General features: G+C 54.9%; 1 protein-coding gene across 1 annotated transcript in view; it reads left to right on the top strand.

The window, feature by feature from the left end:
* The first annotated feature begins 9,591 nt into the window (after nucleotides 1–9,591).
* Nucleotides 9,592–13,545, top strand: part of CPT1A (carnitine palmitoyltransferase 1A) — a 49,380-nt gene continuing 45,426 nt past the window's right edge. Inside the window, exon 1 of the mRNA XM_035013463.1 lies at nucleotides 9,592–9,721. The gene's annotated coding sequence lies outside the window, so the exon portion shown is untranslated. The remainder of the gene's footprint in view (nucleotides 9,722–13,545) is intronic.

Genomic DNA, 13,545 nt, shown 5'->3' with positions numbered 1-13,545 from the left:
ATCCATCCATCCATCCACTCACCCATCCATCTATTCACCCACCCACTCATCCATGCATCCATCCACTCACCCATCCATCCATCCATCCATCCACTCATCCATCCATCCATCCATCTATCCATCCATCCATCCATCCACTCACCCACCCATCCACCTACTCATCCATGCATCCATCCACTCATCCATCCATCCATCCATCCACCCACCCACCCATCTATTTACCCATCCATCCACCTACCCATCAACTCACCCATCAATTAATCATTCAGCTAACATTTCTGAGACACTATGATGGAAGAGGTGGGGTTACAAGGGTTTCCACCCTTAGGAAATTACGGTCTATGGAAAATATAAGCTAGCCTCACCTACCCCGTTCTAGGCCACACAGCCTCAGTCCCACTCCCTGTTTTGTTTTTTCTCCTTTGCCCTTTCTTTTCACATGAAAGAGTATTTGCTGCTTGCCTGCCTCTCCCACCAGAATGTGGGCTCTTGAGGACAGGGCTTGGTCTAAAGGCTCTATCACTGCTGAGTTCTAGTACCTAGAACAATCCTGGCACTTTGGAGGTGCTCAGTACATATTTGCCTATGAATGACCAAATGAATGAATATGGGTCAGACCAAGGCTGGATTCAGATTTTTTTTTTTTTTAAGAGAAAGAGAGCGAACACATGTACAAGTTGGGGAGGGAGGATGAAAGGCAGAGGGAGAGGGAGAGAGAGAATCTTAAGCAGACTCCACGCCCAACACAGAACCTGATGCAGGATTTGTTCCCAGGACCCTGAGATCATCACCCAAGCCAAAACCAAGATTCAGCCACTTGACTGACTGAGCCATCCAGGTGCCCCTAGATTCAGATCTTTTGAGAGCCCTATTTGCTAAAAGAATTAGGGTGACTTCCTCATATGTAATTTAAAAGATACATACTAAACTAAAATAAGTATAAGAAAATTCATTGAAGTTCTAATTTTCCCCTTGATGACTATTTGCTGCTTTCTGTGACATAGAAAATATAACACACACACACACACACACACACACTTTTCTCCGTGGCCCTGCTTCACTGGCACCTGAAGCTAGCCTTCTCCTCCTGGTGGGTAACTCAGCCCCAGGAAGCAAGTAGGTCCATCATTTCGCCTGGCGAGAGTCCCTTGGTGAGGATTTGGGAGGATCAGGAGGGGGGTACTAGTGTGGTTGGGTGGGAGCTCACAGGGGAGCAAGGCTGGTGACTGAGGCAGAGCCAAAACAAGAGGCCACATCTAGGTTGGGAAGGGCAGAGGGAGGTGAGCCAGTGAAGGCATCTGAGAACACGTCTCAGGGGAAGAAGAGAACGTGGGGCAGGGGTGACTCACAGGTTACAGGAGGAGAAGGCTCCCTGGAGGGGAAGATGAGGCAACAGTGAAATGCAGCACAGGGTTCCAACAGGATGAGATCTAGGGAAGGAGGCAAATGTGGTTTGCCAAGTGGCCTCTGCTGGTCCAGGGGGCTTGTGGGTCACTGTGGTCACTGGTGAGCTTCAGGAGGACTTGTGCTGGGTAAGATGGAGCAAGGTGGAAGGGGTCTCCGAGGATCTCACAGTCTACTGTCAGTCCCTTGTTAGCTTGTTGCCTGGCATGCAGCAGGTGCTCAATAGATGCTTAAAAGTTCTCCCACCCCTGGGAGAAAGCTCCACTGATGAGTTCGTTTAGGGCAAAGAAAGGTGGCCTGCTCAGAACAGGAAGGGACTAGCCCGGGGCAGAAATCGGGGCAGGCCAGTAGTTGGAGACCAGTTGGTCTGTGGAGCACGGGAAGCAGATATATATGCTCTGTCTTGAACCCAGAATCTGGAAGTTTCTCCTGCTTGAGATGAGGACCAAAGAAAGGTGTCGCCAGGCAGGGCAGAACCAGCACTTTCCTCAGACCCTGATATTTCTAGTCATCCTTGGGCTTTTTTAAGGAAAATACATTGGAAACGTGAGGATAGCAGCACGTGTGAGTGGAATGGCGCTGTACAAAGTGTGGGTCTTGTACACACGGTCCCGTGGTTTGCCAGGTGGCCTCTGCTGGTCCAGGGGGGCTCATAGATATGGGTGCCCCCAACTCTTTCCCAGCAAGGTCTCCCCTAGGGTTGCACTGTTGCAGGAGGATGCTATGGGCAAAAAGAGCGCCCCCCGCCCCCAGCAGCTGTCTCAGTGTCTCCGACCTTGGAGAGGTTTGATCTCAGGTGGCCTGAGAAGTGAGCCCATTTACTAGCAGAGACCCCAGAGCCCCAGGAACATTTGAGCCCCCCCCCCATTCATTCCCTGAGATGCTCGGCACCAAGTGTCAGCTCTCAGAAAGGCATCCGGCTCTCATGCACAGTAATGTGTGTCAGATAGGATTTTCAGTAAGTCAAAAATGCAACTCTCAAAGGTAGAGGATTTTAGAGGCTGAGTCCAGAAGCTCCAACAGAGGAGAAAGCTGGAATATGACGGCTAGGAAACCAGTTCGGTTCTGTGAGATAGCAGAAAGTACGTATATTGGTTTCTGCCCCACCCCCACCCCATCCCTGCAGATCTCCTGAAATCCTTGCAAACTCCTAAGTGGTAAGAGGACTAGGACTATCTGTGAGGCAACTCTGGGCGGGCCCCTGGATGGGGGCTGGCAGGTCAGCAGAAAGACCAAGCCATTATGAGAAGCTTGGAATTTTCGCCTGCCCACCCCCCAGCCCCATCCTTCAGAGAACACAGAGGGGCTAGAAGTGGAGGAAGCCTCCACAAAATCCCAATAGCACGGGCTGGTGAACACATCCACACTTGGAGGGTGACGCATCCAACGCCAAGGAGACAGAAGCTCCAGAACTTGCCCTATGTGCCTCCTCATCAGGCTGTTCATCAGCATCTTTGTCATGCCCTCTAAGACATCGGTAAAGCTAAGTAAGTGTTTCCCTGAGCTCTGTAAGCCGCTCTAGCACATTAATCAGGCCCGAGGAAGGGTATTTGGAACCTCCATAATGGTTTGGTCAGAACACGGGTGACATGTCACCTTGTCATCTGAAGTGGTGGGGACAGGGGGGCATCTTGTGGGATCGAGCCCTTAGCCTGTGGGATCTGATGCTCTCTGGGCAGCAGTGGTCTGGTGCCCGGAAGTGTCAGAAGCAAAGAGCTCCGTTTGGGAGTCAAGGAGATGCACAGAGAAGAGACACCCAGCAGGAAGAACTGCATTTTCCCTACACAGGCAGGTGGACAAAAATCCGAGTTTTTCCTAAATAGGTCCAAAACTGCTTAACATCCTATAGGGCGATGAAACCATAACTTTGGGGAATAAATTTTTTTTTCCCTACCAACAGAAATTCCTTGCATTTCTGTTGGACGAAAATCTACCAGTTAACACGTAACTTGGTATAGTCTGGGGCCTGGTCAAGATACGCTTCCAAGAGAGGAAGCAAATCCTTGGATGGGCCTGTTAGACGATGAGCCGTGAAAGAAGTCAAATATCCTTTTGCTTTATTTCTGAGGTCCAGATGATTTTTCTTCACCTGTCTGAGCTGGGAGTTTGTCGATGGGCTTGGGAAGGTCCAAGACTGAAATTATTTCCCACTGTTGGTGTGCGTGCATTCTTCTAGGGAAAGGGTTGTAGCTGTGAGCAGATGTTCATTGGTGACCCTCCCCACAGAGCATAAAAGCTATTGACCCAAGGTGCTAGCTGCCCATCTCCTTCTCCCTCCAAAGGGGGAAATTTGCTTCTTGACACAGAAGTCTTCTGCCAATGCCCCCAATTGGATATTCAGGCACCTGCTAACAGGTGCTACAGGAGGGTCACCTCTTCCCCATCTTTGAGGTCCCAGGGTCCAGGCTGTCCGGCTCCAGCTGGGGGCCAGTTGAGCTGCCGACTTCCAGGAGCGCCCACTGAGCTGTCACCAGCTTTGTGGCCAGCACGCTGCTCTGGTCACACCCAAGAAGCTCCAGGCAGGCTGGGCTAGCAGGGACCTGGGAGATGACTGGGAGCCGAAGTCACAATGGTGGCCCTTGAACTCTTCTGACCTTTATAAAAATGCTTAAAGAGGGTCCACATTTATTTGAAATGAAACTGTGTGGTTCAAAAGGCCCAACTTTTTTTTTTTTTTTTTTGGTCCATGCCTGGCAATGCATTAGATCTTGGCAATCTGGACTTTGGTATAAACATCTGTTGAAAGTGTGACTGGACCTCACGTTGATTGTGAGCTTTGGCTTGCGATCGTATCTGTGTTTCTGATTAATAAACCAGGAAATGAGTTATTCATGGATCACATTTTACTGTTTACAAACAAAAACTTTTAAAATAGAGGCTCCATGGAGGGAAACTACTATTCATAGCTAACGCTTACATGGCACCTACTGTGTCCTGGGGACATTTAAGCGCATCCCATCAGTTCCTCATGTCATTTTCTTTTTTTTTTTTAAGCTTTTTTTTTTTTTTAAGATTTTATTTATTTATTAGAGAGAGAGAGAGATCACAAGTAGTCAGACAGGCAGGCAGAGGGAGAGGGAGAAGCAGGCTCCCTGCTGAGCACAGAGCCCGATGCGGGGCTCGATCCCAGGACCCTGGGATCATGACCTGAGCCGAAGGCAGATGCTTAACCATCTGAGCCACCCAGGCATCCCCCTCATGTCATTTTCATTCAGACTCTCCAAGACCGCTTCGATTACTCTCCCCATTTTACAGATGAGGACCCAGAAAGCTTAGATCACTCAGTGGGGCGAGCGGGAGTGTCAGGGTTTTAACCCAGGCCGTCTGGTTCTGGACTTCACAACCCAAAGCCACTAGAATTACTGCTTCTGGATAGAAGCAGCAGTGGTGAGAAGGTTGTGCTTAGTGCCGAGCGAGGGCCACGTCCTCATCTGTGTAGGTGAGGGAACTGAGGCCCAGACAGGGGACTGAGATGCCCACGCAGCCGGCCAGCGGTGGACCCCGGCTGGTGGCCAGGCGCACCCACTCCCTGGCCACGGCTCTTCTTTATTGTGATGCCTCCCCAGGAAGGCGAACTTCGGCCGCCCTTCCTTGTGCCTACAACGGGCCCATCGGGGCGCTGGCTACTTGGAGGGGAGGCGTGGGCAGCAGGACAGGGAGGAGGAGTGGGGAGGAAGGCGAGGGGATGGGGTGTGCACTTTGCCACTCCTGCCCGCAGCTTCGCCACCTCCCAGGTTCTGGACACTGTCCCTGCTGCTCTCCCTGCACCAGCAAGAGCGGCCTCTCCTCCTCTCCCCTCTAACACTGCTGTCTCCCCAGGTGATCCAACTTTGTAATTTTTAACTTTTTTTAAGATTTTATTTATTTGAGAGAGAGAGAGAGAGAGCAGGAGCGGGGGTGGGTGGTGGGTCGGGAGGGGCAGAGGGAGAGGGAGAAGCAGGCTTCCCACTGAGCAGGGAGCCCGATGCGGGACTCGATCCCAGGACCCTGGGATCATGACCTGAGCTGAAGGCAGACGCTTAACTAACTGAGCCACCCAGGAGCCCCTTAATTTTTAATTTTTAAAATTGAGGCCTAACACGCAGGTAGCAAGAAGCAAGTGCATCATCTTAGACATACAGAGCCTTGAATTTTCACATTACCCCACTGAGCACCCCCGTGGGCTCCTTCCTGTGTTTCTCAGTCAGTACCCATCACTGCAGTTAATATGCACCACTTGTAGAAATCATACAGCACAGAAATATTATGTGTGTTTGGCTTTCTTTCACGCAACGTAAGATCTGCAGGATTCGTCCACTTGTGTGCGGGTGTTAACAGTTTCTTCTTTTTTCTTGCTACTTATTATTCCACTCTATGGAAAACTGCAATGTATTTATCCATTTTATGTTGATGGCCATTTGGGTTGTTCCTGGATTTTTGTCCCTTTAAGTGAATCTTCTGTAAACATTCCTATACCAGGAGTCTTTGCGCGGACATGTGCTCTCCTGTCTTCCCGGTGGATGCACAGGAGCAGGATTACTGGGTCATAGAGCAAGCCTATTTAATTAAGAATACCTTTGGTTGTTGCTAGGAGTTCCTGTCACTGGCACATGGTCGAGCTGCGTCGGTCCAGTTTGCTTGCATCTGCATTACCTCATTTTGTCCTCACCAAACCCCAGTGATGCTGGCTGAGCCAATATTATCGCCACCTGACGTGGGACTCCTGCTGTTTGCCCACTACCTACAGCGGCTCAAGGTTCAAGTTCAAAGGGGTTCAGAGCTCTGGAGAGGAGCGAGAAGCACAGAACTCTGGGATTACAAAATTGTTTCCTATGGGAAGCGAGAGCTGAGTTCCAAAAAGTCTCACATGCTTTGGGATCAGAATCTCTCTCCTGGGAGCTGCCAGCAAGTAACCGGGCTGGCAGGAGAGTGGAACTCAGCTGTACTCCTGGCAGCGCAAGAGGGCCTTACGGGTTTTGTATTAGAATTGTTCTGCTATCTTAGGTTGGACAGTGGTATCGAGGGAAAAATTTGTGTGTGTGGGGGGGGGATTTTTTTAAAAAAAGAACCTTTATGTTTTAGAGATCTGTAACTCAAGAACGTGTGGACAGAACAGTAGGATTTCTGGATTTGCTTTAAAGAAATCCAGAGGCAGGGCTGGGGTAGAGACAAACAAGTTTGGCCCTCGCTTAATAATTGTTGAACCTGTGGGGCACCTGGGTGGCTCAGTTGGTTAAGCGGCTGCCTTCAGCTCGGGTCATGATCCCAGGGTCCTGGGATCGAGCCCCGCATCGGGCTCCCTGCTCAGCGGAGAGCCCGCTTCTCCCTCTCCCTCTGCCTGCCACTCTGCCTGCTTGTGCTGTCTGTCAAATAAATAAATAAATAATATCTAAAAAAAAAAAATAATAGGGCGCCTGGGTGGCTCAGTTGGCTAAGCGACTGCCTTCAGCTCAGGTCATGATCCCAGGGTCCTGGGATGGAGTCCCGCATTGGGCTCCCTGCTCAGCGGGAAGCCTGCTTCTCCCTCTCCCATTCCCCCTGCTTGTGTTCCCTCTCTCACTGTGTCTCTCCCTGTCAAATAAATAAATAAAATCTTTAAAAAAAAATAAATAAAATAAATAAATAAAAAATAATAATAATTGTTGAACCTGTTTTGTTTGGTTATCCAGGACTTCATGATACTGATCTCGTTAATTTTTATATGCTTGAATTTTTCCATAAAAAGATATTTTTAGAGTAAAAAAAGGGGGGGATTTCTTAGTGATAATAAAGACAGTAGAGTAGGTGCATTAAAAAAAAAAAAGGTTTCCTTACTGTCACAATAGGCAGCGGCTACAGTATGTTCCATTCAAACTAGGGAAAAAATTGAAAAAACAAAACAAAAAAAAACCAGAGCTTGAGAAAGATTACTCCAGTTTCTGAGGCCAACTCAGATATTTTGGCCCAGAGGATCAGACAGGCCTGGAGCTCCCCAGGGGCCTCGTTCCTGGGCTTTTTGTTAATAGCGGCTGCCAAGCCGCCCTGGGGAGCTGCAGTCCCGGGGAGCAGAGCCCGGGGAGGGGGATGAAGTCTCTACGCTCTGGCTGGGATTGCATGCTGGCGGGCGTGGGCTTGCTTAGGGCAGCCCGAGAGCCCAGTCACCGGGGCACAGGGGATTGCGGTGACCCAGTGGCCCCGCGGACCGCGGTCCTGCCCTTGCCCCTGCTTCGCCTGGCCTGCAGGTGGCACTGAGGTGGCGCACTGGGAGGGGTGCCCAGCCAAGGCCGCAGAGCCCTGGGAACATCCGGGGTGCAGGACTCATCCCGGGGGGGCGGTGTGCACGGCAGGACTCGAGTGAAGAAGAAAGTGACCTTGGGCCGGGACCTGCACACGGGGTTCCAGGGAAAGGAGGGAAGGGCATTTGAGGTGAGGGTGAGAGTCCAAGGCACAAGCCAGGAAGGCCTGTGTGCTATGATTGTGGAGCAGAGGACGCAGGTGCAGGGCAGTCGCACGCTCTGTGCTTTCTTGGGCCCAGCCCACCTGCTTTCTTGGGCCCTGAAATCTTGAGGGGAGGGAAGGGGAGGGCGTCGCAGCCTGGGACCCCTCGGGGCCAGACAGGAGCCAGCAGCGGCAGGAAATCTCCAATTTCTAACTTCAAAGAAATGCAAATTAAAATAAGGAGCGTTATCTACACCCTCTCCTTTAAGATTGGCAAAGATGAAAAGAACGGATAGTGACCGACAGCGCTGATGAGCTCCTGGAGACGGCTCAGTTCCCACGCCTCGGTGGGAATAGATGTTAGTAAGCTTTTTTGCGGGTGGCTCAGCAAGTGACACCAATATGTCACCAAAATGTCACAGGCGCCTGCTCTCTGACTTGGTTGCTCCTGCAAAGAGAAACCAGAGCTCAAAGAGGCACGCCAACAAGCCAGTGCAGGTTTTTTTTATACCTGCAATGGTGAAAGGGGGGTCTAAGTGTCCATGGGGCGCGTTAAACACTGCGAAAGAGGAGGTCATCTCCGTCTCCACAGGGAACTCTGTCCACGACATAAGCCAAGGGAAAACAAGAGTGTTACAAACAGCACCTGTCCTATGACTTCATTTAGAACAGCCCAGAGAGTGTGTACCAAGAGTTAACCGCAGCAGTGGTAGTGAGGGGGGCGGGAACAAGAGGGAACTTTCATTTTCTCTTCTGAACTTTGCAGTGGTAATCACCAAATAATACAGACCGAAAGATGGCCGCAAGCATGGATTTTTAATAGCCAGAAGAAGTCATTGACCTTTAGGAGAGCCAGGTCTCTGTTCATAAAACTGGTGCATTTATGGAGCACCTGCTGTATGCAGGGCCACCAGCTAGGGCCTGGGAGCACTGCAGATGAAGAGAGGGAAGGGTGCGGGGGTGGGGGTGGGGGGAAACACTGCCCCGTCTTTCCTGAGCGCCCTGTTCCCCGCCCCCACCCCTTGGGCCTAGACTGCTGGGATCTGCCAGTGAGCAGTGGCCACTCCTGGCCCCTCTCCTGAGTTCAGTGACCCACACAAGGGTCTCTCGGTCACTCTGTCCCCACCTCCAGGCATGTCTTTCCTGGCACCTACAGTGCTTAGGCGCCTGAATCATTAATTTACCAAATCTTATCAAAGCCCCCGAGGGAGGTATTTTTCTCCCAGTTAGATGAGGAGGAGGCTCAGAACGGTCGCCGGAATCCTCAGTAGCGCGCGTTGGCTCCGCGAGCCACGCTGCCTCCGGATGGCCTCAGCTGTCACTCCAGGGATAAGGTCCGATTTGGGGCTTGGGCTGTGGACTCAGACCTGGCCCCAACGTCGGATCCATTTTCTTAGCTGTGTGATCGTGCTTAAGTTGGTGATCCTTCCGCAGCCCCGGCTGGGATCAGCTATTTATAGGGGGTGCTTTGAGGATTATAGGCGGCAATGGCTGTAAAGGCTAGCCTGAGCCAGGCACCATGCTAAGCGCCTTTATGGGCTTGGCCCAAATGAGTTGGCCCATTCTTCAGATGAGAAAACAGTCTCCAGGGTGAGGAATCTCGCCCTGGGCCCCATGCTGGCAGAGGCGGAGGCGGCGTGCCCCCCAGCAGCCTCAGTTTCCTCACCTGACGGGCTCCCCTAGGAGCCGCCGAGGCCCCGCCCCGTCCAGGTCCCGCCCCCCGCCCCGCGCGGGGAGCCTCAGCCCCGCCTGCACCGCAGCCCCGCACGCTTCAGCCAATCGGCGGCGGCCGGCGTCGGGTGCACTCCGCCTCGCCCGTGGCCCTCCGGCCTCCGGCTCTCGCTCCCTGCGCGCTCAGTGCGCTGCCTCCCCTGCCGCCGCCGCCGCCGCCGCCGCCGCCGCGCCTCCGTTCGCTGACTCGGTAAGGCTGGGCCGAGGCTGCGCGCGCGGGGACGGCGGGCGGGCGGGCGAGCGGGCGCGGGCCTGCGGGCTGCGGCGGCTTCCAGGGTAGGGCGCGCGGGGACTGCCAGGGCCCGGACCCGGGCGGGGGCGGGGACAGCGGCGCGGAGGGGAACCCCCAGCATCCCCCCCCGAACGGCGGGGTTCGTCAGGAGCCCAAAATGGGAGCGCGGCGGGGACCCCCCACCGCCCGCCGTGGGTTGGGTCGGGGGCGCCCGCCCGGGGGCCGATCTGCGCGGGGGCCTCCCGTGCGGGTTTGGTGCGGCAGCGGGAGGGATGCTCAACCCTCCGGACTTGGCAGGATGCGCCAAGCTCGGGACTTCCCATTTACCAGGAGTGGATTGGGTCTGGGGGTACGCCCGAGGGGTCGGTCGGCCCGCCGGTACAGTGCAGGAGCTGGAGGGATGCTTGGGTCTCTGGATTTGGCAGGATGCCTCGGGCCTGGGGCCACGAGGGACGCCCGCTCCCTTTTCGTCTCATCCCACCCCTCTCTTAGGAATGGATTGGGTCTGGGGGTCCGTCCGAGGGTCGCTGAGGCTGCAGGAGGGATGCTCGGCCTTCTGGACTTGGCGGGGCGCCACCAACCGCCTTTCGATCCCGCCGCATCCCTTCCCCCTCCGGGGGTGGATTGGGTCTGGGGGGCCGTCCTGGGGTCGCGGGCTGGTCCCAAGCGGGAGCTGGAGGGACTCTGGGGCCTCAGGACTCCCCGGTGCGCCGTCCACCCTCTTCCCCGCGGCTGCCCCCGCATTGCAGCCGTCGGGACACGCCCTTGACGCGGGGCTCCCGGCGCGGTCCGAGAGCCCGCCGGGATCGAGATAGGGGCGCCCGGCCGGGGTCCCCGCTTGCAAGCGCCCCCCACCCCCTGGTGCGGCGCTGGGCGCAGGGCAGGTGGGCGCGGAGAGTCTGCCCAAGGTCGCGCCGGGTCCCCGAGCCGCCGCGCGGGGATGGGGGAGGGGCGTCACGTGACCAGGCCTAGGCTCCCTTGGTCCGGGAGCCCGGACGGCGCGGTCAGGGCGGCGGAGCGACCCGGGCCCCGACGGACGCAGCCCCTGACTTCAGCTCCCTCGGCGAGCCTGCCGCCAGATCGGTTCCTTTCGTTTTGTTCGGAAAGGCCGTGGGTCAGAGTCTTTGCAATGTAAATTGGCGGTTGGTTTTCGTTCCAGCTGAAGGGAACGAAGGTGAGGCCCGACCTTGCTTTTTTTAGAGTTAAAAATCCCGAGTAATGAAGCAGGTTCAATACAGAACAGACTCAGTACTCCCTACTCAGGACACGGCTTTCGGTTCCTCTCGTGCTCCCTGTGTTGTTAAACTATTTTAAGGGCAGATTGTTGTGGGAAACCGGTAACTTTGTAAGTTACCGAATAAAATGAAAATCTGTTTAACCTTTTTGAAACGTATTTTGTTACACCATCTTCTTGCACCGGCGTCCGGTTTCTGGTCATTCCAGATATTCAAGCGTGTTTATTTTCTTCCGAACCTCAAACCAAGTGATTAAAACATGGCCCAACCCCCTGGTTTTTTTTTTTTGCCCGCAAACACCCCCCCCCCCCCCCCCCCCCCCGCCTTCCCAAAGTATTTAAGGTGACTCGAGATAAGTGTGGCGGACAGAGGAGGACGTTACTGCCGATGAGCGTGCTGATCGTTGAGGCGAGGCGGTGTCCGGTTGTGAGTCCTCTGGGCCATCGTGTCTGATACGAACTGGATGCAGCCCTCAGAGCGCGGGTTTTGGGTGGTTCTGCTTCTGTGCGCCGGGGTGGGGGTGGGGGGGAGGTGGGGGGAGCTCCTTTCGCCTACAGAGGACCGGTTTCCTTCCGGTGAGGCACTGCTAGACCTGACCTCGCACGCTGAACTCCCATCTGCTGGAATGAATCAGAGAAAAGGGCCATCTTTGGGAGTGCACATGCTTCGTATCAGAGTGGCAGAAACTGGCATCATGCACAGGCCAAAATAACCTTTCGAGTTTGCACTGAAAACAAGGGGCCTAACCCAGAGGCCAAGGGAATAAACCTGGTGTCCCTGCTGCTGCCGTCCTTGGCCCGACCCTGGACCAGTGGTAACCCAGCGGTCAAGCCTGGGCCTCCGGGGAGTCCCCGGGGAGGGCCCGCGCTTACGCAACCCTGGCCCCTCGTGCCCATTCATAGAAACACTGTTCATTTTCCCTTGGGCTCCGCAGCGAGTCCCTTCCGGACGCGCCTCGGGCGCGCCGGGGCGCCGTGCCGCTGGGGGATGGCATCGGGCGCACTAAGCCCGTAACTGTCCCCAGCGTTGGCCGCGCAGCGCTCGTCCTTCCCAGGGAGAGGCGCTGCGTGTCGCCGGGGAGGAGGACGGCAGCGCCGGCGACGCGCGCCAGCTCGCTCCGGAAGGTCTCTCGAGCCGGGCGGGTGGAACAGGATCTGAGCGCCCGGGACGCGCCAGGCCGGGGGCGGGGCTCGCGTTGACCTTTCCCCCACTTTTCTCCGCCGTCACGTGACGCCCGCGGTGGGGGCGGGGCGGGGCGCGCCAGCCGCAGCTGCGGGCGGTGCCCTCGAGGACGCGTTCCAGGCGAGCAGTTAAAGACGCAGCCTGAGCTCCGAGGGCGGTGGGAAGGTGGGAGGCGGAAACGCGCGCCCGCTCGGCCCGGGCTGGCTCTGCGCTTGCATTCGGAGCGGTTTCTCCTTTGTTGGGGAAGAGGTTTAGTCGTTCTGCGCGGTTAGGGCTGGCGGGCCGGGGTTCTGCCGCTGCTGGAAGCCTCAGCTTCACTTCCGGAAGAACTGGTGCTTTTTGGGTTTAAAATAAAATCGGCGTGTTTAGAGTGTTTCAGAGATTCCCCGTCCCTTCCTCTAACGGGGCCCTTTTTCCCCAATGGCGTGAGCCACTCCTGAGTCCCCCCGCGGGGACTTTGCTGTTGTAAAGATAAGCAATACGAGCACACGGTCCAAAATGAAGGCGGTGCATATGGGAACAAAGCGCAGCGTTGGCCTCCGCACCCGGGTCCCCGCTCCAGAGACAGCCGCCCTAACAGTCTTTTGGATGCCTGTAGAAATAGTCTAGTCTGTACAGGTCGCGGTTTTTTTTGTTTTTTAAGTCTGTTAATGAACGCAACTAAGGAGTATGTTCTGCTCGTTGATTTCTGACACTCTGTTGCCTCTCGGGAACTTCACCTTTTACCCCATGCAAATACTGGATGGACCTTGGCTTCCCAGCAGACCCTGGGCTGAAGCCAGCTGACCTTTTTGGGTTGAGGTGCTTCGGACCCTCAGTTCTCCGGAATGTCCACCTTTAATGTTCTGTGGGTTGTTTTTCTGCTTAGGAATGTTTTTGGAAGTTAATAATTGAAAGAACTACTGCGGCTGCGATAGGCTTGCGTCTCTGGGAGTACGTACAGTGTGATACTTGCCACCGTGAAGGGTTGGGACATACGGTGGCCGCTGCTGTCCTTGGGAAAGATTATCCACTGCTTGTTGGACACCAGGTTATTTAGGTAAAAAAGAGAGGACTCCAAACCTCGAGGGTGGTGGTTGACCCACCCATCCCAGGAACCTGAGTGTCCCTAAGTCCCACCTGCTACCTTTGCTTCCCATATGGCTCTTAAACTCGCCTTCCTCCTCATTCCTGTGAGCCAGAGTGGGAATTCAGACATTTATGGGCTGGAAGAATGCTTGAGACCCTTTCTCCGCTTGATTGCTGCAGCCTTCTGATGCGGTGGGGTCTTCTGGGGCAGGGAAGTCCATGCGAGGGAAGCGGTTGGGTTCCTCCACTTGGTGCCCTTGCTTTGCCTTGTTACCATGGTCAGGGATTTCTGGGTGG

The sequence above is a fragment of the Mirounga leonina genome, unplaced genomic scaffold (assembly GCF_011800145.1).
Source record: "Mirounga leonina isolate KUSES-001 unplaced genomic scaffold, KU_Mleo_1.0 Mir_166, whole genome shotgun sequence".
Taxonomy (NCBI): Eukaryota; Metazoa; Chordata; class Mammalia; order Carnivora; family Phocidae; genus Mirounga; species Mirounga leonina.
The sequence above is the reverse complement of the archived record's forward strand: the minus strand, read 5'-3'. Positions and strand labels throughout refer to the sequence as shown.